The following is a 26,620-nucleotide window of genomic DNA, read 5'->3' as shown; positions in this document are numbered from 1 at the left end:
TAGGTGGCGGCATGGCTAGGTGGCTCTGCCTGCTGCCCCCACCCTGCCCTAAGTGTTGGCTCTGCAGCTCCCATTGGCTGGGAACCATGGGCAATGGGAGCTGCAGGGAGGTGCCTGTGGGCAAAGGCAGCACGCAGAGCTGCCTAGCTGCGCCTCCGCCTAGGAGCAGCAGGAACATGTCTCTGCTTGCGGTGAGCCACCCGAGGTGAACGCCAGCTGGATCCGGCACACAAAAACCCCTCTCATGCCCCAACCCCTTGCCCCAAGCCCCCGCCCACACCCAAACTCTATCCCAGAGCCAGCGCCCCACAGCCCTCCCATACCTGAACCCCAAGCCCTGAGCCCCCTCCCATAACCAAACTCCCTCCCTCTTAGTTAACTGGAATTTTTGACTTACCAGCACCCCCCATTCCGCCAACATGCTGGATAACAAAGATTTTACTGTACCTTCTAAGGGCCAGATTGTGAAACTCATACTCACAATGAACATCAATTTATACAACACACAGTCCCACTGCAGTCAATTACTCATTGTGCAGTAAGGATCTCATATCTGGGTGCTTCTGTGACACATTACCTTGTAAATCTATTGCTGGGTACATACAGCTGCCACATTTGCAACACCTCACTGCTTTCAGTTTATTATAATTAGTTATAACTATACAGAGCGGGGTAGGCAACCTATGGCATGTGTGCCAAAGGCGGCACATGAACTGCTTTTCAGTGGCACTTTCACTGCCTGGGTCCTGGCCATCAGTCCAGGGGGCTCTGTATTTTAATTTAATTTTAAATGAAGCTTCTGAAACATTTTAAAAACCTTATTTACTTTACATACAACAATAGTTTAGTTATATATTATAGACTTATAGAAAGAGAGAAAATTTTATCCTTTTTAGAAGGTATTACTGGCACGCAAAATCTTAAATTAGAGTGAATAAATGAAGACTCGACATACCACTTCTGAAAGGTTGCCGACTCCTGATATAGAGCTTTTGGTTCCTTTCGTAAACTGACAATAAGCTCAGAAATCAGCTTTGATAAGATTTCTATGACACATTATTTAAACTTCGAATACCATCTAATCTCACGAAAGCTCATGCTAAAATAAATTTGTTAGTCTTTAAGGTGCCACAAGTACTCCTGTTCATCTCATTTTCTGTTCACTTTTTCGGCCACTGGCAGCAGATGGACAGATTAACATTCTCACCTCAGCAAAATCTGGCTGGGCCAAAGGGCTGAAAAGTCTGACTGCCTTGTGTGGTCCATTGGTCACATCTGAAAATGTAACAACCTATGTTTTGGAAAAAAAATGTGTTAGACTTCAAAAGCTGATAAAGTGAAAGGCCCTGAAAGCAGTGTGGGTCCTGCTTTCTCTCTCTTCATTTATATATATATATAAAAAACTCATTGGTTAAAAAAAGACTGACTCTAACCACATGTACTGTACACCTGGCTTCAGTGTCCTTCTAGCAATTTCAGCCTCCTTCCAGAAATTTCCTCAGGAACCCAACTCAAACTAAGAAAAACTTAAACATTTTGGCATAGATTGTGTTATGATTTTAAAAGCTCCCATGGAAGTGTTTCTAAAATGGTTTTTACATTATAAGCTGGGTGGGAAATTACTCACAAGACTTGCTGCATGAATATTCTACAACTATGCATTATTGTCCTATCTAAAAAACTGTACCACTTGGTAGGTAATTTATCACTGTAATTAAATACTCTGGTTTTTGTGTGTATAGCATCTGAGAATATAAATTTGAAATACCTTGGACTGATAAAGGACATTCGGAGTGACTTCTTGAAATCACATTAAAATATATATTGTTCCTAATTTATTTTTATAATGTACAATTCTCAGTGAAAGAGATTAGGCTGTGGAGTGTGATTTTTGTTTAAAATTCAGCGCTCCTTCCAGACAAAAAAGAAAGAGCCTGTATACGCTCTACAATAATTTATTTTGGCATTATAATCCAAATAGTAATGGAGAAGTGAGAGATGAGTTACATTTCAGGCTGTAATATTCCACTGGGGTGCAGGAGAGGTGCGGCAGGGGGCTCAGGGCAGGGTGTTGATGCGGGGTTGTCATAAACAGATAGTTAAGGGTTAAAGTCTGTTTTACCTGTAAAGGGTTAACATGCAGTACCTGGTGACCACCTGACCAGAGGACCAATCAGAGACGAGATAATTTCAAATCTCTGTGGAGGGAAGCCTTTGTCTGTGTTCTTTGTGAGAGCTCTTTTTGGATCTAAGAGAGGTCAGTCATGTCTCCAAGTTCTCCTGGAGTAGTTCCTACTATTTAATAGTGAGTATTAATTAGAAAGGCGAATTAGTCTTTTGAGTTGTTTTCTACATTTGCAATTGTGTGTTTTGCTAAAGGAAATTCTTTATTCCTGTTTGCTGATATTGCTTTTACTGAGAAAGGGGGGAGGGGGAATTCTCTCCAGAGATTGATAAGTTTAGACCCTGTATGGTTCTATCTTGGATTACAGAGACAAGTTACTTTCTTTTTATTCTTTAATAAATTCTTTTCTATTAAGGACTTGTTTGGTCTTTCCTTGGGTGGATTCTCAGGGAAAGAGAAGGGGGAGGTATCCCTCTGTAGTTGAATCCCGGTGTCTCTCCTAGGAAAAGGGAGGGGGGAGGAAGCAGGGGGAAATGGTTTATTTCTCCTGGGTTTAAGAACTCCATGGATTTGGGGCTCTTGGAATCCCCTAGGATTTTGGGGAAGGACTGTGTCTCAATCCACATTTCCTGATTGAGTGGTGGCAGCTTACTAGATCTAAACTAGGATTTTAGTTTAGAGGGAAACCAAGTCAGGTCCCCACATTGGAACCCAACAGCTCCAAGTGGGGGTGAGACCGATGACACTCATAGGGGATAACCTTATCAATCTCTGGAGAGAATTCCCCTTCCCCCCTTTCTCAGTAAAAGCAATATCAGCAAACAGGAACAAAGAATTTCCTTTAGCAAAACACACAATTGCAAATGTAGAAAACAACTCAAAAGACTAATTCGCCTTTCTAATTAATACTCACTATTAAATAGTAGGAACTACTCCAGGAGAACTTGGAGACATGACTGACCTCTCTTAGATCCAAAAAGAGCTCTCACAAAGAACACAGACAAAGGCTTCCCTCCACAGAGATTTGAAATTATCTCGTCTCTGATTGGTCCTCTGGTCAGGTGGTCACCAGGTACTGCATGTTAACCCTTTACAGGTAAAACAGACTTTAACCCTTAACTATCTGTTTATGACAGGGGTGCAGCAGGGGTTTGGAGTGCAGGGCTCTAGCCCAGCGCCACTTACCTGCAGTGGCTCCAGGGTGGCAGCAGCATGTAGCGGGGCTAAGACAGGCTCCCTGCCTGCCCTGGCCCTGTGCCACACTGCTCCTGGAAGTGGGCGGCCCCATGTCCCTGTGGTCCCTGGAGGAGAGGGGGGCAGAGGGCTCTGCGTGGTGCCCACCCCTGTGGGTACCTCCCCTGAAGTGCCCATTGTCCGCAGTTACCCATTCCCGGCCAATGGGAGCTGCAGGGGGCGGTGCCCTGAGGCGAGGGCAGCGCACGGAGCCCTCTGCCCCCAACCCAGGGGCTGCGGGGATGTGGTCCCACCTGTTTCCAGCAGCAGTATGGGGCCCGCGGCACCTCAAGGGTGGCAATCCCGCGGGCTGGATCCAAAGCTCTGACGGGCCGGATCCAGCCCACAGGCTGTAGTTTGCCCACCCCTGGCTTATAGGCTTATATCGTGCATGAACATATCTAGCTACTTTTTTAAACCAGTTATAGTTTTGGCCTTCACAATATCCCCTGGTAACAAGCCCCACAGGTTGACTGTGCATTGCATGAAGGAGTACTTCCCTATGTTTGTTTTAAACCTGCTGCCTATTAATTTAATTGGGTGACCCATGGTTCTTGTGTTATGTGAAGGGATAAATAACTCTTCCTTATTCATTTTCTCCATGCCATTCATGATTTTATAGACCTCCATCATACCCCACCTTAGTTGTCTCTTTTCCAAGTTGAAAATCCTTATTAATCTCTCTCCTCACATGCGAGCTGTTCTATGCCCTTGATCATTTTTGTTGCCCTTCTCTGTACCTTTTCCAATTTTAATATCTTTTTTGAGATGGGGCAACCAGAACTGCAGCTAATATTCAAGGTGTGGACGTACCATGGATTTATATAGTGGCATTATGATATTTTCTGTTTTATTAAGTATCCCTTTCCTAACATTATCTTAGCTTTTTTGACAGCTGCTGCACATTGCGCAGGTGTTTTCAAAGAACGAGCCATGATGACTAAAAGTTCTTTTTCTTGAGTGGTAACAGCTAATTTAGATCCCTTCATTTTATATGTGTAGTTGGGATTATGTTTTCCAAGGTGCATTACTTGCATTTATCAACATTGAATTTCATCTGCCATTTTGTTGCTCAATCACCTAGTTTTTGCTCCACACCTGTTCCTGCCTGGCTCCAGTCCAGCACTCTTGTTCAGTTCCTGACTCCAACTCTGACCCTTGGCTTATCTCCTAGTTCCTGACTCCAGTTCTGACTCCTGGTTTCTGTTCCTTCATTGACCCGTGGCTCCAACTTCCAGTTCCTAGAACAGCGGGACATGCTGACATGCCGCGAAGTAGGGCTTGACTTTTTGGTTAGGTGGCTAAGCTTAAAAATCTGGAAAAAAATGTTTTGTTTTGTTTTCAAAACAAAACTGCACTTTCTTTTTTTTTGGTTTTCCCCACTGAAGTGAGGAAACTGAAAACATTTTGTTCAGGATGAACTGTTTCAAAAGTCAATATGAATCAGATATTTTTGTCAGGTTTTTTTTAGTTGAATGAATTTGGCTTATTATGAGGTTGGTGAAAGAGACGTAAGGAAGGGGCAGAAAGTAGAATCAGAGGCTCCACCAAGAAAAGTTTAATTGGCTTCTATGACACTTTGCTGCAGAGTAGAGTTAGTTGGGAATTTTCTGTCAATGTTTTTTCAACAGAAAATGTGGTTTCTGCAAAATCAAACTTTGACAGGAAAATGTCAATTTTGCTGAAAAATTTCAATTGCCTATTGGGAGAATCAAAATGAAATATTTCAGGCCAGTCCATCTGTGTTACAGTGCCTTATGGGAATTGCAGATGAGAGAGAAAAACTGATGGACTCTGTAGGTTGGTGGTTAGTACGTTGGCCTGGGATGACGGAATCCCTGAATCAAGTTCCTCCTTTGATTGATTTGAAGCAGAGACTCAAACCAGAGTCTTTCTTCTTTTGACCTGAGAAAACTTCAGATTAAATTGTCATCAGAATAGCTATTTCTGGAAAATACTTTGGTTTCGACTAAATCATGTATTTTTTTATTTGTAGCTCTTACAGTCACTGTGCAGACCCTTGCCCTTATAGAGTGAGATCATGATACCTTCCAGGAGGTTGGCAGGGTTCCAGTTCTCTACACCAGATGAAAGATGGCCAGAAGTGATTCTGCTACAGGTTCAACTGCACATTTTAGTAGCTCTGAGGAGATGCCATCAACACTGGCTGTGTGTCCGTTTTTCAGTTTAGAGATGGCACACTTCACTTCATCGAGTGTTGATGCATCAATATAAATGTCTGGATCTGGAACCGCACTGACTGCCAGATCATCCAGTTCGAATAAGTGGCAACTAGAGGATGGTTCAGAATGCTGTGATAATGTTCCACCCAGCGTGAGAGAATGTCATCATCCGATTTACATGAATGGCATTGGCTGTAGTTCAGGATGCCATTTGCAGTGACTATCTCTTGACCGCTGAGGTTGCGAATGGTGACGAATGCTGGCTTCAAGTCGTCCAGGCTAAGCCAAATTCGACATCATCCACCACTTGGTTATAACATGCCTCGTGATCGCAGAGTGCCAGAGTGTTGCATTTTCACTTCAGCTGATTACGAGTGTCCTTATCATCATGCTGGCGGGCTGCGGCCTTCAATTTAATTATCTGGAAGGCACCAATAGCCATGGTCGGTGTGCTGGATGCCTATAATAGAGCCAATTGTCTGCTCAGCAGACTGGTTGAGGGTAGAAGTGAACAGGGATGAGGCAACCTTCATGTCGTCTGGCAGATTAGCTAGAGCTGAGAATCTGTTGCTGATGTCAATACAAAACCTGTTGGCTAAACCTGGCACACAGAGTGTGGCAATGTCAAACTTCATTATCGCAGAGGGCTTACCTGCCTGTTGGAGCATCAACACCACACGGGCGACCACTAGATGATGATCTGTGTTCACCATGCATTCCGCAACACAATATACTCTACAGGAGGCGAAGAGAGGCCTATCGCTTGTAATGATGTGGTCCAACTCCTTCTGATTGACACCATCATGAGAGATCCATGTCATCTGGTGTATGCGTCATCACTTGAACCCTGACCCAAGAATGGAAAGATTCTGGGAGGCACAGAATGTAAGCAAGCGGTGAGAGTTATCATTGGGTGTGCCTGAACCATAATGAACAATGACCTGTTCAAACCCAGTTCTCAGGGTGCCAGTAACTTCTTAGGTCACCCAGGATCACAAGATTATCATGTGGAGGGACTGTGCATACTAGATGTTCCAACTGAATGTAGAAATGATTCATCTGTCGGCGCATAGACTACTATGACAGTGAGGTAACCTTGCCGATGTTTAAGACGTGAAGTAAGTAAATGAGGAGACACGGGCATCCAGGTTGTCAGGGAGGACTTGGCCTTGCTTCGCAGTAGTAGTGCTACCCTGTATAAGTGGCTGGGGCCGCCAGAATACAGAAGTAAAGAATCTTCCACCTCATGACGCCCGAGATCTATCAGCCTTGCTTCTGTTAGTCCTGTGATTGATATACCAAGATGGTCCATTTCACATGAGACAGCGACCTGATGACCATGCCTGTGAAGAGTTGCAACATTCCAAGTTGCAATTTTGGTGGACTGTCAGAAATCCCAGATACAATTGGATGCATTGTCACAATGTACTGCAAATGTGCCTGCTGATATCAGAGGATTCATGTCCCCAGAGGGGCTTTGGTACGATCCTGTCATGTTTGCACCAATAGGAGATGGCACCAACAAGGCATCTACAGCTGAAAGAAAGATAGGGGCTTTATCCCTGGTGCTGAGTACTAGGTTATTCATGGTCAAAAAAAAGAAGAGCGAATGATTATCTCGGGAAATACCTCGTCCAACTGGGATGAGATGGAGGTGCTGTAATGGGACCCTTTTCCTGGTCTACCAGTACTGGCTTCACGCTGTTCGACCCAAACTGTTGAGTCTTTCTCTGCGACTTTCTTCACCTCGGGTAGCTAAGTGCAGCTCTGCCCTGCATCTTTGCCGTTGGTGTTAGCCGTCATTTTCAGGGTTTACGTTGGATCTGTCCACCTCGCATAATGCCCAAGGCAATATTTCAGACAAGCCTTCATTGCTGATGGCATAGCTCCAACGAGCAATCCCCTGTTTCAGTTGTTACACCCCCTCCATCATGATGAGATATAGGTTGGACTTGGCGGGGGGGGAGGGAGCGGAAGACAAGGTAGGGCAGGTAATATCTGCTGTTAGTGGGATCTCTTCTACAGTGTGACTGTATGGGATCCTACTGGGGTTTATATTTGGGTTGCTAAATCTCCCTGTTGCAAGGACTTGTATCCATATATAAGTAGTTTGCACAGGGATTGTGGCTGAGTGCTTATGTGGGGCCATAGGCCTCGTGTGAGCTATGAATGATAGCTGATTGCTGATTCATTGAATTACAGATCCAGATTATGCCGTTTTGCTCTTCTTATGTAATATTACTACTTCTCTCCAACCATGCTTCCCAGAAAAACATCAAGATGAGTTCAAGAAGTTAATTAAAACCAAACACTGAGTACAGCATACATTTATCAGAAATACTTCATATATGAGTGATGCCGTAGTCCTATCAAAGCAGACACAAAACATATGTAGTTACAAAACATGTGAATGTTGTGTTTCAGATCTCTTATGCCAATTTATCTCTAGGTCCAAGTTCCAATTAATAAGTTATGAGCTAAAGAATGGATCCATTTAAAAGCCTATGTACTGATAAGTAGAGTTAACATAAAGAAGGTAACGAATATAAAACAGCATGAATCCTTTATGTAACTGATGGGAAAAGAACTTGTTTATATTTCTTGTTGCTGCAACCCTAACATGTCTTGAAACGCCTGCCTCTTGTCTTTAAAGAGGAAAAAATATGCCAATCCAATTACAAAACTTTAACTGTGATTTTCTCCCAAACAGTAATTTGTATGTTGTGTCAGCCAATGAAAGCCAAAGATTTAGTCTGAAACACATTTTTAGTTACAAAAGGGTATAATTGGCGAAGGTCTTAAAATTAAAAAGCAAATAAAAATATACCTTTTAGAATATTTCCTTTGCAAAGAGTTTAGAAATAGGAAGCCCAAAATCATATGCTTAGCAAAGAAAACCTTCTGTCAATGTCCCAGTCAAGTAAAAGGACAAAATCAAATCAACAGAGTAACAGAGAAATCGATTCTGAAAACTAAACAGCACTATTTGCAAAGCAGTTATAGGTACTGACTCGAACAATATTTTATACATTAGAAAATAGTTATGGCCAAATTCTGTGTATCTGAGGGAAGAATTTGGCTTCATGAAGTTATGTAACATTTGTTATTAAGTTCATAGAACAGTCTCTGACAGCCACAAACTTTGCACACATGCACTCTTGCAACAGAGTGAACTTTGCTCATGAACATGGTGGGTGTCAATAAATGGGCCCAATTCTTGTAACTACGTATGCTGAGTTAAGGCAGTAATATGCTATATTCAACAGCTTGACTAAGGGTGTTGTTTATGTAGTGTGTGCTGGGTAATAACATGAGAGGACTTCATGTTTCTAAAAAAAAAAAATGTTTCTAAAACTAACCTGACTCTTTATTAAGAAAACTGTTTAGAGGTGCTGCAGCTAGCATTCAAGCCATACACAAACAAACTGACTTCCTGGTGCCACCTTCAAACTCTTCCCTACGGCAGCTTGTGCTCCTCTTTCAAAGTTCCATGCAGACTATTATAGGGCAAATGGATTCCCTCCAGGGTCATTTAAACCTCATACTGTCTGTATTGTTTTTCTGTATACTTTTTGCATTATTGTAAAACCAGATATTTCCTATGGCCAGGGCAACGTCAGAACTGAGGACAGTTTTACAAGAATACACTGCATGTCCTTGTTCTGAAATGTGCACGTGCGCACACACACACACACACTTTACATTCTATGATGATAATCACTCAGAAGACTATTTGACTCTGACACTTACAGAACAACTCAACATACCCTCTGCAGCAAGCCGATCATAAGTAGGGCACCACAATTTTCACTACTATGGATTCCATATAATGAAAGAGATCTAGTATGAATTGTCTTAAATAATGTGACCATTTGGGTTGTGCTTGTCCATTAAATACACCAAAAAAGAGAGCAAGGATGAGGTTGAAGTCCCTCCTCAATTTAATACTAGTATTAGTATTTATTTTGAACACAAATCAATTCAACATATGAAGCTAAATATATGACTCAGCAAAAAAACAAGAAAATTGGTGTGCTAACAGTTTGCTGTGTGTGGAGATCTGAGGGTGAGGCCATTACAGAGCAAAATAGCCAAATTAATATAAACCTCTGCCTTGCTAAGATCAAGATGGAGCTTGCTGAATTCTGTAGTCATTCTAGGCTATAGCTTCCCTCTGAAGATGATGGTGCTTTCAGTGTCCTTCATTTTATCCAAGTGAGATGCAGCCCACAGCCTCTTGGCAAATTGCCAGAGAGTCCTTTATTTGGGCAAGATTTTGATCAGTATGTTGTGTATTGATGAAGGGGGAGGTAGGCTCATGGGGGTTTGTGTACATGAGGCTCATGTTTGTGAATACAAGGACAGTGAGTTCACCAAAGTGGGAGGGTCAACAAGTTATTAGTTCTAGCAAGCGACGGCATTGGAGAAGAACATTTTAGTGTTTTTACTACTGCGGTCTGAAATGTATTTGTTATTTAGCAGTTTATGGCTGTTAACTAGCTTGAAGAACTTTTTCACTTATTAGCCCTGGCTCATCAGATATTGTGTTACCAAAAAGGGAGTGAGGAATCCCTTACTTTTTATGTCTGGGATATCTATTTACTGTATATTTCATTTATTATCTATTAGAAAGAGACTTTTTAAAAATATTTTTTATTTCTTTAGGGCACCATAAGGTGAAAAGGTAAAACACAAATACACTGGTTAAACAGGCAATAGCAAACTAAGGGCCATAATCATCACAATGAAGTGTTGTAGCAAAATGAATTAAGATATTCAGTAGTGGCTGAATAATATGTATTATTATTGCAACATTTTAAATGAAATTTTCTTAATATTGCCACAGTTAAGTTGACACAACATAAACTGTTAATACTTTCCATCTACTATATCATAGTTACAACAGAGATAGCAATCTAAATATATAACAATACTAATCTCATACATGGAAGTCATGGAAGATTGGAGAGATTCCAGAGGACTGCAAAAGGGCAAATATAGTGCCTATCTATAAAAAGGGTTATAAGGACAACCCGGGGAATTACAGACCAGTCAGCTTAACTTCTGTACCCAGAAATATAATGGAGCAAATAATTAAGCAATCAGTTTGCAAACATCTAGAAGATAATAAGGTGATAAGTAACAGTCAGAATGGATTTGTCAAAAACAAATCATGTCAAATCAACCTGATAGCTTTCTTTGACAGGGTAACAAACCTTATGGATGGGGGGGGGGAGCGGTAGACGTGGTATATCTTGACTTTAGTAAAGCTTTTGCTACTGTTTTGCATGACCTCGTAAACAAACTAGGGAAATGCAACCTAGATGGAGCTACTATAAGGAGGGTGCAAAACTGGTTGGAAAACCATTCCCAGAGAGCAGTTATCAGTGGTTCACAGTCATGCTGGAAGGACATAATGAGTGGGGTCCTGCAGGGATCAGTCCTGGATTCAGTTCTGTTCAATATCTTCATCAGTGATTTAGATAATGACATAGAGAGTATACGTATAAAGTTTGCGGACAGTACCAAGCTGGAAGGGGTTGCAAGTGCTTTGGAGGATAGGATTAAAATTCAATATGATCTGGACAAACTGGAGAAATGGTCTGAAGTAAATAGGATGAAATTCAGTAAGGAAAAACGCAAAGTACTCCACAATTAGTTGCACACATACAACATGGGAAATGACTGGCTAGGAAGGAGTACTGCAGAAAGGGATCTGGGGGTCATAGTGGACCACAAGCTAAATATGAGTCAGTAGTGTAATGCTGTTGCAAAAACAGCGAACATCCTTCTGGGATGTATTAGCAGGAGTGTTGTAAGCAAGACACAAGAAGTAATTCTTTCGTTCTACTCCATGCTGATTAGGCCTCAACTAGAGTATTGTTTGCAGTTCTAGGCACCACATTTCAGGAAGGATGTGGACAAATTGGAGAGAATCTAGAGAAGAGCAACAAAAATGATTAAAGGACTAGAAAACATGACCTATGAGGGAAGATTGAAAAAATTGGCTTTGTTTAGTCTGGAAAAGAGAAGACTGATGGGACATAATAGTTTTCAAGTACGTAAAAGGTAGTTACAAGAAGGAAGGAGAAAAAATGTTTTTCTTAACCTCTGAGCATAGGACAAGAAGCAATGGGCTTAAATTGCAGCAAGGGAGGTTTAGGTTGGACATTAGGAAAAACTTCATAACTGTCAGCAGTACGGGATTTACCATGGCCCCAGGCCCATGCTTCAAAGGGGGCCTGGCCCGGCCCGGCCCGCTCTTCTCCGGCCCTGCCACCTCTATTCTCTCCTGCGAGGGCAGAAGCTTGGTGCTGCCAGCTTCTGGGGCTCCTGCTTCAGCAGGGCAGGCTTGCTCCACCGGCAACCAAACATCTCCCCCACCTCTTCCCCCAGCATGCTGCATTCCCACGCCTCCCCCTCTCCCTCCCTCTCCCTGCCGCCGACTAGCTGTTTGCCAGCATGAGGGATGGGGAGGAGCAGAGCCACAGCACGCTTGCTGCTTGGGGAAGGAGACAGAGAAGAGGCAGGGGCATGGCCTTGGGGAAGGGGGTGGAATCAGGGCATACCCCCTCCAGCCTCCTGCCATGAGCCGCTCAGGGCAGGGGGCTGGGAGCACCCCTACAAACCCAGCCCACACCCCCAACCCCCTGCCCTGACTCCTGCACCCCCCCACATACCCAACCCCCCTACCCCATGTCCTGATGCCTTCATCCCCCCACATCCCCATCCTCACCTCCTCCCTGAGCACCAAACAGGAGCCACCTGCACCCTCACACCAAATGGGAGCTGTCCCAGGTAAGCACTCCACACCCCAACCTCCTGCCCCAACCCTGAGCCCCCTCCCTCCATCCTATCTCCTGGCCAGACCCTGCACCCCAACCCGCGGCCTGATCCTGCACCCTAACTCCTTCCCAAACACTGCACCCCCAGCCCTGTGCTCAGTGCACCCCCACCCTCAGCTCAGTGCAGAGAGAGACAAAGAGAATGGGCTAGAACCAGGGAGAAGGTAGGTACCTGCTCTATGTGGGCAGGGGCAGGGGGGGGGATCCCGTCCCCAGCCCTGCTGCGCTTGCAGTTTATCCCTGGCCCCTCCCTTGCTCCAAGTACCAACCTTAGCTCCCGCCATGCTGTGCTTTTGTCCCCGGCCCCTGACTTGCTCCAGTCAGCAGGGACTAATCCTCCACCCATGTCCCACTGTGCTCCTCTTGCCTCTGGCCCCTGCCTCGCTCCAGCTGGGGACCAATCCTTCCCCCCATCCCATGCCCTGCTGTGCTCTTGCCCCTGGCCCCTGTCTGGCTACAGCTGGGGACCAATCCTTCCCCCCATCCCATGCCCCACTGTCAAGGTGGATAAAAATCAATGACTTTTTAAAAAAAATCAAAACATCAGATTTTTTTTTATTTAAATCAGATTTTTGAGGAAAAAACCTTTCTAAAGATACGGTAGTTTTAATTAAGATACATTATATCTCATCATGGAATAGGGATTAAATTTTAATTCTATAGTATGAGACAGTATATTCATGTAATGTTTAAGAAAAGTTTTGTAAATGAGTTTTAATAGTTTATGGACTAGGAACCCAACCTTATGGGGTTCCACAGGCTTCTGTATAGATTAGTTAGGTTAATCTTTCTATCTACCCCATGGGACTCAGTGCTCAGTCTAGATGATACCATCAGAGATGTTTAGATTTGCAGTTCTCAAACTGTGGATTTGTGTCTCCAGAGGTAACATGCTTGTTAACAGCAAAAATGTTTTAAAATAAATAAATAATGTATAGAGGTGAGAAATAACAGACCTCAACTCTATTGTCCCTCTGCAAATTTGTGTACACAGAGTCAATCCCTTACCTCTCTTTAAACGTGAAAAGTTTTAACAAGTTCAATGAATAGAAGATTGTTGGGGGCAGAATAAATGGAGATAAATGTGAGAAGCTTTTTTTGTTAAAATATTATGTTTGCTGTTGAAGAAAAAAATTCCAGAATACTTAACGTTTTTGTTTTAGTTAAATAAAACAATTTAAATGTCTGTCTGGTGATGTTCTCCTCATAATACAGCCTAGAAAGAAAATCCTCCAATTATTAATGATTAACCTGTTGAATTAGAGATAGTTCACCTTCCAGTGACTTCATAAATATCTGCTTCAATTATCTTTGGTAAATGAAATAACCAAACAATCATTCATTTTCTCATATAGTTGTAAAACGCATCTGAAAAGTTTAAAAAATAAATCAGTTAAAAAATGTATAGTGTGTACCTTATAAAAATGAAACCTACATCTATCTCTGAGTTGTGAAGAATATATACTAAGTTTATAACAACCAACGAGAATGCACTTTTATGGAGAAAACCATGATTGAATCGAGTCTTCCTAGCTAGTGATTTAAATGATGATTTAAATCAAATCCGCCCTGCCTGCTGTGCTCTTGCCCCAGGCCCCTTCATTCCCCAGGGGAGCCCACAAATATGTTTGGCGCCGGGCCCACAAAAACTTAAACTGGCCCTGACTGTCAGGGTGGTTAAGCACTGCAATAAATTGGTTAGGGAGGTTGTGGCATCTCCATCATGGGAGATTTTTAAGAAGAAGGTTAGACATATACTTTTCAGGGATGGTCTAGATCAGAGGTGTGCAAACTACGGCCTGTGGGCCACATCTGGCCTGTGGGACCGTCCTGACTGGCCCTTGAGCCAGGAGCGGCTCTAGGCATTTTGCTGCCCCAAGCACGGCAGGCAGGCTGCCTTCGGCGGCTTGCCTGCGGAGGGTCCGCTGGTTCTGTGGCTTCGGGAGATCCGCCGAAGCTGCGGGACCAGCAGACCCTCCACAGGCAAGCCGCCGAGGGCAGCCTGCCTGCCGCCCTCGCAGCGCCGGCAGAGCGCCTCCCGCGGCTTGCCGCCCCAAGCAGGCGCTTGGCGTGCTGGGACCTGGAGCCGCCCCTGCCTTGAGCTCCCGGCCAGGGAGGCTAATCCCCGGCCCCTCCCATGTAGTTATACTGCTGCGTGGGCAGCGTGGCTTCCAGTCCTGCTGCTCTGAGTGGCATGGTAAGGGGGTGGGGTGGGGTGGGGGGTTGGCTAAGGGGCAGGGGGTCCTGGGAGAGAGTCGGGGGGCAGGGAGCAGGGGGAAGTTGGATAGGGTGGAGGTTCTGGGGGCCAGTCAGGGGACAGGGAATGGGGAGGGGGGATTGGATAGGCGTGGGTGTCCCAGGGGCCTGTCAGGGGGCGGGGGTGTGGATAGGGGTTGGGGCAGTCAGGGGAAAGAGAGGGTTGGATAGGGGGTGGGGTCCTGGGGGGGTGGTTAGGTGCAAGGAGTCCCAGGAGGGTGCACCCAGGGGACAAGGAGCGGGGAAGGGTTGGCTAGGTTGGGGGTTCTGAAGGGGGCAGTCAGAGGGCAGGGGGCCAGGCTGTTTGGGGAGGCACAGTCTTCCATACCCAGCCCTCCATACAGTTTCGCAACCCTGATGTGGCCCTCAGGCCAAAAAGTTTACCCACCCCTGGTCTAGATAAAACTTAGTCCTGCCTTGAGTGCAGGAGACTGGACTAGATGACCTCTCGTGGTCCCTTCCAGTCCTATGATTCTACATCAATGTATGGAAACTGTTGGCAAATGGATATTGTTCAGTTGTGACTATTCATTAGTTTGATAATTTTCAAAAAGAAAACAACAACAACAACCCCCCCAACTTGCTATTAAATAATACAATTGATATGTCTGAGTTATAACCAGTGTTACATTTTATAAGCACTAAAGTCAGCCCTGATTGCTATGATTGAAGCTGGATATGTAATTTTTCATGAGTATCTGTTTTTCCTCCAGATGTTCTCATGTTTGGCAGAATCTTGAAGTACCAATCAATAATGTTTCTTAAAAGCTAAAAACTTTACCGGTTGTGACAGAAATCCACCTCTAGCTGAGAACAACATTTGACTGACTAGTCGCACATGGTGGATATCTTATAGCATACTCAAACTGCAACCCTCAGGTAGAGAGTCCATATCCTAGCGCATGAGAATCTGAAAGTGAAACTGACTACAGGCCTGACTCAAGAAGTCAACTGGAGCCTTTCCACTTGAATTCAATTCAGATTGAACCCTGTAAGTGAAAGTGAAATACAACATTCTAAATTCTAATTCATTCACTTAGCTGAGTGATAGGGGGAAAAGTAACTAAGCAGCCTAAACAATGAGAAATAATTTAGCCTGTCAATTTAAATAATCTGAATAATGATTGATTTTTCATATCATAAAGATCTGGGGGGTGCTTTAAGCCTCATCCTTTCCATTAAAGTTACCTTGAAAAGGTAAGAAATATGGGAGAAGTAAGAAAAAGTTAAATGTACACATTTTGCCAGTGCTGAGATTGGGTTTACAGGTAGGGTAGAAATGAGTTGCAATGGTGGGGTGGAAAGCATTGGGTTTATATTTCAGCCATCAATAGTATGTAATTAATAATGTAATTGAACCAGAATTTTAAAATCCAATATAGCACTAATGTTGCCATTGTCTCGGTGACTGGTGGGTGAATCAGACCAATATAAGTTCTGGCTCCATTTTTTCCTCAAGGTTTAGGCATCAAGAGTTTGAGGTTTTTTAGGAGACGTTGACTTTTATGGTTAATGTCCATGCATTTTTTTGCATTTTCCTCATTATTTTGTTTCATTGTGACTCTAACTTCTGAGCGTCCTTGTTTTGGAAGAAGACTTTAATGTAACTGACAAGATAAACTGTTTCAAACTACAGGAGGACAGATTAATTAATGACATTACACTTAACTGCCATATATCTTTTTAATATTTTGGGACTGCTAATTTAGACAAGTGAATGATAGCCATAGGCCACTGTCTATGATATTGGCACTTCCCAACTGTGTATAGTTACTCTTTTCTAGGTATTTTTATGGTTCAGATATGAAGCAAAACACAAAATGGAATATGGTTTCTATACCAAAGGGAGGAATTATTATAGTAAAACAATTGTGGAAGAGTAAAGATAAGTGCTTGTTACACACTTCAAAACTCTAAACATTTATTGGGTCATCCGAACCAGCTATCGCATAAATAATTAGAAAGTTGTAAAAATAAATTCAATTATTCACTATATTTTGTAAATACATCACTTTAAAAGCTTTTTGCAAGGCAGACCACCCAATAAACTAGAATGCGGAGTCAGTCTGGCTGCTGCAACATGATTTTTTTAAAAAGTGGATTAAAATCCAAATCCAAATTTCTTTTTGAGAAAGAACACTTTTAAGACGGAAAAAGACAAGTCATGTGAGGGAAAGGTTCAAAAGGTGTTCAGAATGACCTCTGATACAGAAAAAAAAGGGTAGAGGGAATAAGTAGACTTTTAAACAACTTTATGAAACCTTTGAAAATATGTTAATTTATTTTTGCAGTTTGCAGCTTGCGTAGAGCTGAAGATGAGCCTTACTAAATATTATAAGCATTTTAAATATTTATTTAATGCAAGAGTTTGAGTCCCCTTTGTTTGTTCACTACCTCTCAAATTCCACAAAGAATGGTGGATTTAGTGGTGCAATTCTTCTTTGAGGACTGAACTGAAAATGAGATGGGAAGAAAAAGATAGTCATCCATGCTGCCTAAATAAATAATGCCCGTCATGTAGATTCAGGGCATGAATTAGACGATAATCTCTGAAATAATTATCTGAAATGATTTTGTTACCTTAGGGAATTAGAAAGATAAGAGGCTGTGAAAACATAAATCATACTTTATAGATAGTTTTAGACCTTCCCCTGTCTATTTACACTACACAGAGCAAGAACTAGTTTCAGCTTGAGCTTCTGCTACTGGCTTAGGGCAACATAAATTGAGAAACAGAGTTGGTTCTGCATGTCTTCTATGGCTGGTTCCTGCAATAATTCAAATTACCATTTAGAATTGGGAAATGCTGATTATGGTGGTACCTGTTAAAGTGGGCAAGTCCAACACAGTGCTGCCAGTTTTCTAGATTAAAAAATTATGTAGCACATCAGAACTGATGCCATACAAAATCAAACAAATCATATTTTAATTGAATGTTAAAGACATGGTGGATTATGGGGGGGGAGAGATAGCTCAGTGGTTTGAGCAGTAGCTTTGCCAAACCCAAGGTTGTGAGTTCAGCTCTTAAGAGGGCCAGTTAGGGATCTGGGGCAAAATCAGTATTTAGTCCTGCTAGTGAAGGCAGGGGGCTGGACTTGATGACCTTTCAGAGTCCCTTCTAGCTCTCTGAGATAGGTATGTCTCAAATTATATGGTGAGCAAGACTTGGATGAACCCAAGAAAAAATATCCAATTAATTGAGCCCCAAACTTTAGCAAAATACTTAAAACAGACAACTATAGCCATTCACTAGAAAAATAGCTTTACCTTAGCCTTGTCCACTACAGCAAATAACTTGTGTCATATAAAGCAGCTGCACAAAGTAATATTCCATGTCTCTTTCCTCCTTTCTCTGAGGATGTTTTCTTTACAATAAAAAAGCAAGTTGGTGCAAAATATTTACTGAATGTGAAGAGAACTGAAATTCACCCATAACATGCAGCATCCTGTTATTTACATCATAGGAACATAGGCTCTGACAAGTGGTCTATCTAGTCTGGTATCATCTCTCTGACTGTAGTCAGTACCAGATGCTCCAAAGGGAGGTACATACCCTGCCTCTTCCAAAACAAAAACAACCCTCCCTCTGCCACAGAAAACCCTCCAAAATAAACCAAAACAAAAACCTCTGTAGTGGACAAATAAAATTTTAGTCAAAATTGATACAGCTCCATGAAACATTTTGGCTTCAAAATGAATAGTTCAACAAAAAAATACTCAGTGAAAAATGTTTCAACCAGCTCTAATGCTTACTTTACCTACCTTTGTATAGATCTGTGAGTTGCATGCATAGGAAGTATTATATAGGTGCTAATCATTATATAGAGGCAGATGTAGCAGCATATTTTAAAGATCAATACATTTCAGTGGAAAAGTCTTTGTGGAAATACTGTGTAGCTATTGGGAATGCTTCAGTGGTATAAGCATTTGATTTGAAATAAATCAGTTTTCTGGAAACATAGGTTCAAGTGGTTAGCAGGACTGACTATCTTTTCATCTTTCCAATGAGTATATTACATTTACTGAATGGGACTTGGATGAAAAAGTAATTAGGGTGTTAGCCTGGGACTTGGATGACCCAGATTAAATTCCTTGCTGTGCCACAGACTTCCTGTGTAACCTTAGGCAAATTGCTTTCCCCCCCCATATATTTCTGTTCCCCATTTGTAATATAGCACAATAGTATTTCTCAGCCTCCCAGGGATATGGGGACACTACCCACATAAAAAGATTGTGAGGTGCACAGATGCCACAATGATAGAGGCCATATAAGTACCTAAGATAGACTCATAGGATAGGAAGGGATCTTGAGAGATGATCGAATCCAGTCCCCTGCACTCATGGCAGGACTAAGTATTATCTAGAGCAGTGGTGGGCAACCTGCGGTCCGCAGGCCGTATGCAGCCCATCAGGGTAATCCACTGGTGGGCCGCCAGACCGTTTGTTTACATTTGCACAGCAGCCCGCAGGCAGCCGTGCAAATGTAACCCAGAAGAGCCAGAGGATGCCTCGCTGACCCAAGTACACCCCGAAGTTAGAATCATAGAATCATAGAATTCAAGATCAGAAGGGACCATTATGATCATCTAGTCTGACCTCCTGCAAGATGCAGGCCACATAAGACAATCCACCCACTCCTTAAGCAAGCGACCCCTGCCCCATGCTTCAGAGGAAGGCGAAAAACCTCCAGGGCCACTGCCAATCTACCCTGGAGGAAAATTCCTTCCCGACCCCAAATATGGCAGTCAGCTGAACCCCGAGCATGCGGGCAAGACTCTCCAGCCATACCCTCTGGAAAAAGGCTAACAATATCCTATCATTGACCCATTGTACTAATTACCAGTGTGGCACTTAATTGACCTATTGACTAAGCCCGTTATCCTATCATACCATCTCCTCCATAAACTTATCTAGCTTAATCTTAAAGTCATGGAGGTCCTTCGCCCCCACTGTTTCCTTTGGTAGGCTGTTCCAGAATTGCACTCCTCTGATGGTTAGAAACCTTCGTCTAATTTCAAGCCTAAATTTCCTGACTGACAATTTATATCCATTTGTCCTCGTGTCCACATTAGCACTGAGCTGAAATAATTCCTCTCCTTCCCTGGTATTTATCCCTCTGATATATTTAAAGAGTGCAATCATATCTCCTCTTATCCTTCTTTTGGTTAAGGAAAACAAACCGAGCTCCCCAAGTCTCCTTTCATATGACAGGCTTTCCATTCCTCGGATCATTCTAGTGGCTCTTCTTTGTACCCGTTCCAGTTTGAATTCATCCTTCTTAAACATGGGAGACCAAAACTGCACACAATACTCCAAATGAGGTCTTACCAACGCCTTATATAACGGGACTAGCACCTCCTTATCCCTACTAGAAATACCTCGCCTAATGCATCCCAAGACCGCATTAGCTTTTTTAACGGCCACATCACATTGCCTACTCATAGTCATCCTACGATCAACCAGGACTCCTAGGTCCTTCTCCTCCTCCATTACTTCCAACTGGTGCGTCCCCAGCTTATAACTAAAGTTCTTGTTAGTCATCCCTAAATGCATAACCTTGCACTTCTCACTATTGAATTTCATCCTGTTACTAATACTCCAGTTTACAAGGTCATCCAAATCTCCCTGGAGGATATCCCGATCCTTTTCTGAATTTGCAATACCTCCCAACTTGGTGTCATCCGCAAACTTTATCAGCCCACTCCTACTCTTGGTTCCCAGGTCAGCAATAAATAGATTGAATAAAATCGGACCCAAAACCGAACCTTGAGGAACTCCACTGGTAACCCCCCTCCAACCCGACAGTTCCCCCTTCAATGCAACCCTCTGCAGTCTCCCTTTTAACCAGCTCCTTATCCACCTCTGGATTTTCATTTCGATCCCCATCTTTTCCAATTTAACCAGTAATTCCTCATGCGGTACCGTATCAAACGCCTTACTGAAATCAAGATATATTAGATCCACCGCATTTCCCTTGTCTAAAAAATCTGTTACTTCCTCAAAGAAGGAGATCAGGTTGGTTTGGCATGATCTACCTTTCGTAAATCCATGCTGTAATTTGTCCCAGTTGCCATCGGCCTCATGCTCCGTAACCACTCTCTCCTTTAAAATTTTTTCCATGACTTTGCATACTACAGATGTTAAACTAACAGGCCTGTAGTTACCCGGGTCACTTTTTTTCCCCTTCTTGAATATAGGAACTATATTAGCTAATCTCCAGTCAAACGGTACAACCCCCGAGTTTAGAGATTTATTAAAAATCATCGCTAACGGGCTTGCAATTTCACTCGCCAATTCCCTTAATATTCTAGGATGAAGATTATCCGGGCCCCCCGATTTACTTCCGTTTAGCTGTTCAAGTTTGGCTTCTACCTCAGATACCGTAATGTCTACCCCCATATCTTCATTCCCATCAGTCCCTCTATCACTATTCCTTAGCCCTTCATTAGCCTCATTAAAGACCGAGGCAAAATATTCGTTCAGATATTGTGCCATTCCAAGATTATCCCTAATCTCCACTCCGTTTAAAGTTTTAAGCGGTCCCACTTCTTCCTTCTTGGTTTTCTTCCTATTTATATGGCTAAAAAACCTTTTGCTATTGGTTTTAATCCCCTTCGCTAGGTCCATCTCCACCCGGCTCTTTGCCTTTCTCACTGCTTCCCTACACCCTCTGACCTCAATAAGGTAGGTTTCTTTGCTGATCCCTCCCATTTTCCACTCCTTGTACGCTTTCTGTTTTTTCTTAATCACCCCTCTAACACGCTTGCTCATCCAGCTCGGTCTAAAACTGCTACCTACGAGCCGTTTTCCCTTTCTCGGGATACATGCCTCTGACAACTCCTGCAACTTCAACCTGAAGTAACCCCAGGCGTCATCTGCCTTTAGATCCCTAAATATGTTAGTCCAATCCACTTCCCTAACTAGTCGCCTTAATTTAGTAAAGTTAGCCCTTTTGAAATTGTATACCTTAGTCTCAGATGCAATTTTGATTATCCTCCCATTTATTTTGAAACGAATTAGCTCATGATCACTCGAGCCAAGGTTGTCCCCTACAACTATTTCCTCAACAAGGTCCTCGTTACTTACCAAAATCAGATCTAAAATGGCATCCCCCCTCGTCGGTTCAGCTACTACTTGATGAAGGAATTCATCAGCTATCACGTCTAGGAAAAGCTGAGCCCTATTATTATTACTAGCATTTGTTTCCCAATCTATATCCGGGAAGTTAAAGTCCCCCATGATCAAACAGTTCCTATTAGTATTTACCTCCTTAAAAACATTAAAGAGCTCTCTATCCATATCCAGGCTAGATCCCGGCGGTCTATAGCACACCCCAATCACTATCCCAGGGGAGGCTCTAGTAGTTTTCTTCCCCAATGTGACCATTGCCCAAACAGACTCCATATTATCCATTGCATTGCTAGTTATTTTGTTACATTTCACCTCATTATTGATATACAATGCTACTCCCCCACCTTTACCTTTGCATCGGTCTTTCCTAAACAGCACATACCCTTCCATACCTGTACTCCAGTCATGGCTACCGTTCCACCATGTTTCGGTTATTCCTACGATATCCGGTTTCAATTCCCGGACCAGGAGCTCCAGTTCCGCCATTTTGTTACCTAAGCTTCTTGCATTGGTGAACAAACATCCTAATTTTTGCTGTTTGGCTCCTCTCACCCTTTTCACCCAACTTGGTAGGGACACAGTACTACCAGTATGACCTGGGGAGCATGTGGCCCGGGGATAGTTGACCTTAGTCTGGCTACAGCTCTGCCCGAGGCACGGTCAGCATGTTGGGGTTGGGATCCCCGCTGACCCAGTGGCAGACCACTCCACCACTGTTAGGGCCCTGGGTCAGGGTCCGGTGGAGTAGGGCGAGAATTGGATTTGTGAAGAAAAAGGTACGGTATCAGATGGAACTGCAAGACCTTGTCGTATAGGAGTGAACTGGCATCAGATGGGGTGGGAAGGGAAGAGGAAATGTATTAGATTAAATTAATATGTATAGTGAAAAAGGGGAGTATTTACTGGAAAATAGCACTTGCACTAAATGTTCCCATGTCAAAAGGTGAATAAAAATGGCAACATTATTTACTCGTACCGGCACACCGTGTTTCAGCTGACATTGATAATGTTAGGAAAATGATGCCAGTAGGTAGAAGGTTGACTGCAAACTAAACCAATCGCTCAGGAGCAATGGCTTTAGTACAAAGCTTATTGAAGTGAATACAAAGACTGTCACTGACTTCTATGGGTTTTGGATCAGGCCCAATATAAGGAGATGCTGTGATATAACATGCCACAAGATTGGTGCCAAGATGCTGAATAGGTTGACCAGGCAGCAAGTGTGAAAAATCAGGACAGGGGGTGGGGAGGTAATAGGCACCTATAGAAGAAAAAGGAACAGACAGGCAAAGAACCAGGATGAGAACCAGGATTTACAGGGCCTGGGATTACAGACGGGCTCTACAATAGGCTCAAAGCGGAGCCAGAGAAGCAGTGGTGGTTGTTGGCATTTGAAAATGGAGAGCACAAATTAAAAAATGTAAGAGTGCTTGGATCCAATTTACAATAACAGGTAAGTTTCATATAAACAGTTGTAATGGTTTTTAGGGACATAGGCACCCTCCAGAATACTTTTCTGGTTCTTGAAGAAAATCTCATTAGTGAAGAATAATTCTGAAGCTTTAGATAACAGTTTGATATTTCAAAATGTACAGATGTCATACTTGAAGTGATTTTTGCTTCAAATTAATGTAAGAATTCCTCTATAACCAGAAAACTAATGGCGTACATGGTTTAATAATGTTATTCCCTTCAGTAAAACTAATATTACAATCCTATTTACAACCATTGCTGAGTTTCTCCAGCCCTGAAAAAAGACTTTCCCTCTCTGTTTTAGAAGGGGAGCTGTTTTTCCATGTGTTCCCCCTTACTTTAACTAAAGATCATCTCTGGAGCTATGGTCTCTGCTCTTCTAGACTTCTGGGATATGATGAAGGCTCAGGCATCAATGTCTCTGGCTCAGCACCTCTACTTTGCCGGGACGATATAATGCAAGCAGCCTTTTGTACAAGGGTTGGCTCACCGTTTCTAACTGGGATGGTGCCAAGGCACAGGCTTGGCAGCTACAACTACATTGCTGATGTCAAAGATGAGGTCTCTCTGAGGTCACTTGCTCCACAGCAGCTTTAGTAAGCTGGACTGAAGCAAAGGCATGTAAATTAAGATATGATTCAGCTCCTTTACCTTGATGGGCAGATACCCAGGGACAAGTTTTATTTGATGTAATTGACCAACACTTCTCAGTGGGGTGTAACTGAGGAATGGTTTAGCACTTCCTATTAGCTTGCTAGGTTTGAGCTGTACCACACTTCTAGGAAATGACTGGTTCTGCATCTATGGCTTGTAAGAATTCATAGGTTTTAAGGCCAGACGTAGAGGTGGGCTAAGAATTTATGTTCAACCTTTATTTTGTCAAGGCATATCTGTTTTGAGAGAGATGCTCTCTATAGACTGGTGGTCAGGGCACTTGCCTGGAATGTGGCTCAGAGCAGAGATCTTCAGCATGCTCTGGAATGAATCAAGGTGGGTGGGGTAATATCTTGTCTTTGACCAACCTCTGTTGGTGGAGAGATGAGCTTTCCTCATCTGTGGGACAGACAAGGCTACAACTACACTGCATGCTAGAATGACTCCCGCAGAGCAAAACATTGAACCTCCCTAGGTAACCCATTCCAGTGCTTCACCACCCTCCTAGTGAAAAAGTTTTTCCTAATATCCAACCTAAACCTCCCCTACTGCAACTTGAGACCATTACTCCTTGTTCTGTCATCTGCTACCACTGAGAACAGTCTAGATCCATCCTCTTTGGAATCCCCTTTCAGGTAGTTGAAAGCAGCTATCAAATCCCCCTTCATTCTTCTCTTCTGCAGACTAAACAATCCCAGTTTCCTCAGCTTCTCCTCATAAGTCATGTGCTCCAGCCCCTGTCATAGGTCTTCTCCCCCACTTGGAGCTTTTGGGTTCCAAGATGGGGACCTGCATGGACTCCTCTAAACTAAAATCCTAGTTTAGATCTGGTTCTCGCTGCCACCAGTTTAAAGTGGATAACACACTGCCTGTTCCCCCCAAAACTCTCCCTGGGGAACACAGATTCAATCTCCCTGAATCTCAACACAAAGGGAAGCAGTCCACTTCCCCCCCTCCCTCTCTCTCCTAGCCTACTCCGGAGAGATACACACGGATTCAACTCCATGAATCAAACCCAGGAGGAACTCACTCTTCCCCCCTCCCCTTCCCTGAATTTCCACAAGAGAAGGAATTAACCAAGTCCAAAGAAAAGAAAAGAATTTATTAAAAGAACAAAAAGAAAGTACACTAGCTCTGTGATACCAGGATGGAACAATACACAGAGTCTAACCTATAAACCTGGAGAGAATTCCCCCTCCCCCTTTCTTTCTCAGTAAAAGCAAAGTAACAGCAATAGAAATAAAGAGATTCTTTCAGCAAAACACACAATTGCAAATGTAGAAATAAACTTATACTACTAGTACGCCTTTCTAATACTCACTAGAATGAATAGATGAAAAGTATTGCAGAAACCTGGGAGGACTTGATTAAGATGTCTGGACTCCCTTAACTCCCAAGAGAGACTCAACTCAAAACAAAGAACAAAAAAAAAAAACTTCCCTCCACAGAGATTTGAAATGATCTTGTCCCTGATTGGTCCTCTGGTCAGGTGTTCCTCAGGTACTGCTTGTTAACCCTTTACAGGTAAAAGAGACCTTAACCCTTAACTAACTGTTTATGACACGCCCCCCAAATCGCAGACAGTGGGGAACCCACACTGGCGGTGATTTCCTCCTAGAACTTTAAAGTAAACATATTAAAAAAAAACATGCACTATGAGAGATACTACTAAGTATGTAACCAACGAGATTTTTCACAGTTCAAGAACAGTTGTTAACTGTTGATTCTGGGAAACTTTCACGAGAGAGTGCATCAGCAACCTTGTTGGAAGCTCCTGAAATGTGGTGAATTTCAAAATCAAAATCTTGGAGAGCTAAACTCCATTGGAGAAGTTTCTTGTTGTTTCCCTTGTTAGTATGAAGCCACTTTAGCGCAGCATGGTCGGTTTGTAGCTGGAACCGCCGTCCCCAAACGTATGGGCGTAGCTTTTCCAGGGCATACACAATGGCGTAACATTCTTTTTCACTGATGGACCAGTGGCTTTCCCTCTCAGACAGTTTCTTGCTGAGAAACACGACAGGATGGAAGTTGTGATCCGATCCTTCCTGCATGAGAACTGCTCCTACCCCATGTTCAGATGCATCTGTGGTCACTAGGAAGGGTTTGTCAAAGTCCGGGGCCCTTAACACAGGGTCAGACATGAGCGTCGCCTTAAGCTGGGTAAAGGCTTTCTGACATTCATCAGTCCACTTAACTGCATTTGGCTGTGTTTTTCTGGTTAGATCAGTTAGTGGGGCAGCGATTTGGCTGTAATGTGGTACAAATCGCCTGTAATATCCGGCCAAGCCTAAGAAGGATTGGACCTGTTTCTTTGACCTTGGGACAGGCCAGTTTTGGATAGCCTCCACCTTGGCCTGTAGGGGGTTAATGGTTCCTCGACCCACCTGGTGCCCTAGGTAGGTCACTCTGTTTTGGCCTATTTGACATTTTTTGGCCTTAACAGTTAGTCCTGCCTGCCTGATGCGCTCAAAGACCGTTTCCAGATGTTCTAGGTGTTCGGGCCATGAATCAGAAAAAATGGCCACATCATCGAGGTAGGCAACTGCACATTCTCCCAATCCCGCTAGTAAACCATCTACTAGCCTTTGGAAGGTGGTGGGTGCATTCCGCAGTCCGAACAGAAGTACATTAAATTCATACACCCCTGCGTGGGTGATGAATGCTGACCTTTCTTTGGCGGGTTCATCTAGTGGTACTTGCCAGTACCCCTTGGTTAAATC

This window comes from Mauremys mutica, chromosome 1 (assembly GCF_020497125.1).
Source record: "Mauremys mutica isolate MM-2020 ecotype Southern chromosome 1, ASM2049712v1, whole genome shotgun sequence".
Classification (NCBI taxonomy): Eukaryota; Metazoa; Chordata; order Testudines; family Geoemydidae; genus Mauremys; species Mauremys mutica.
Note: the sequence above shows the minus strand (reverse complement) of the source record.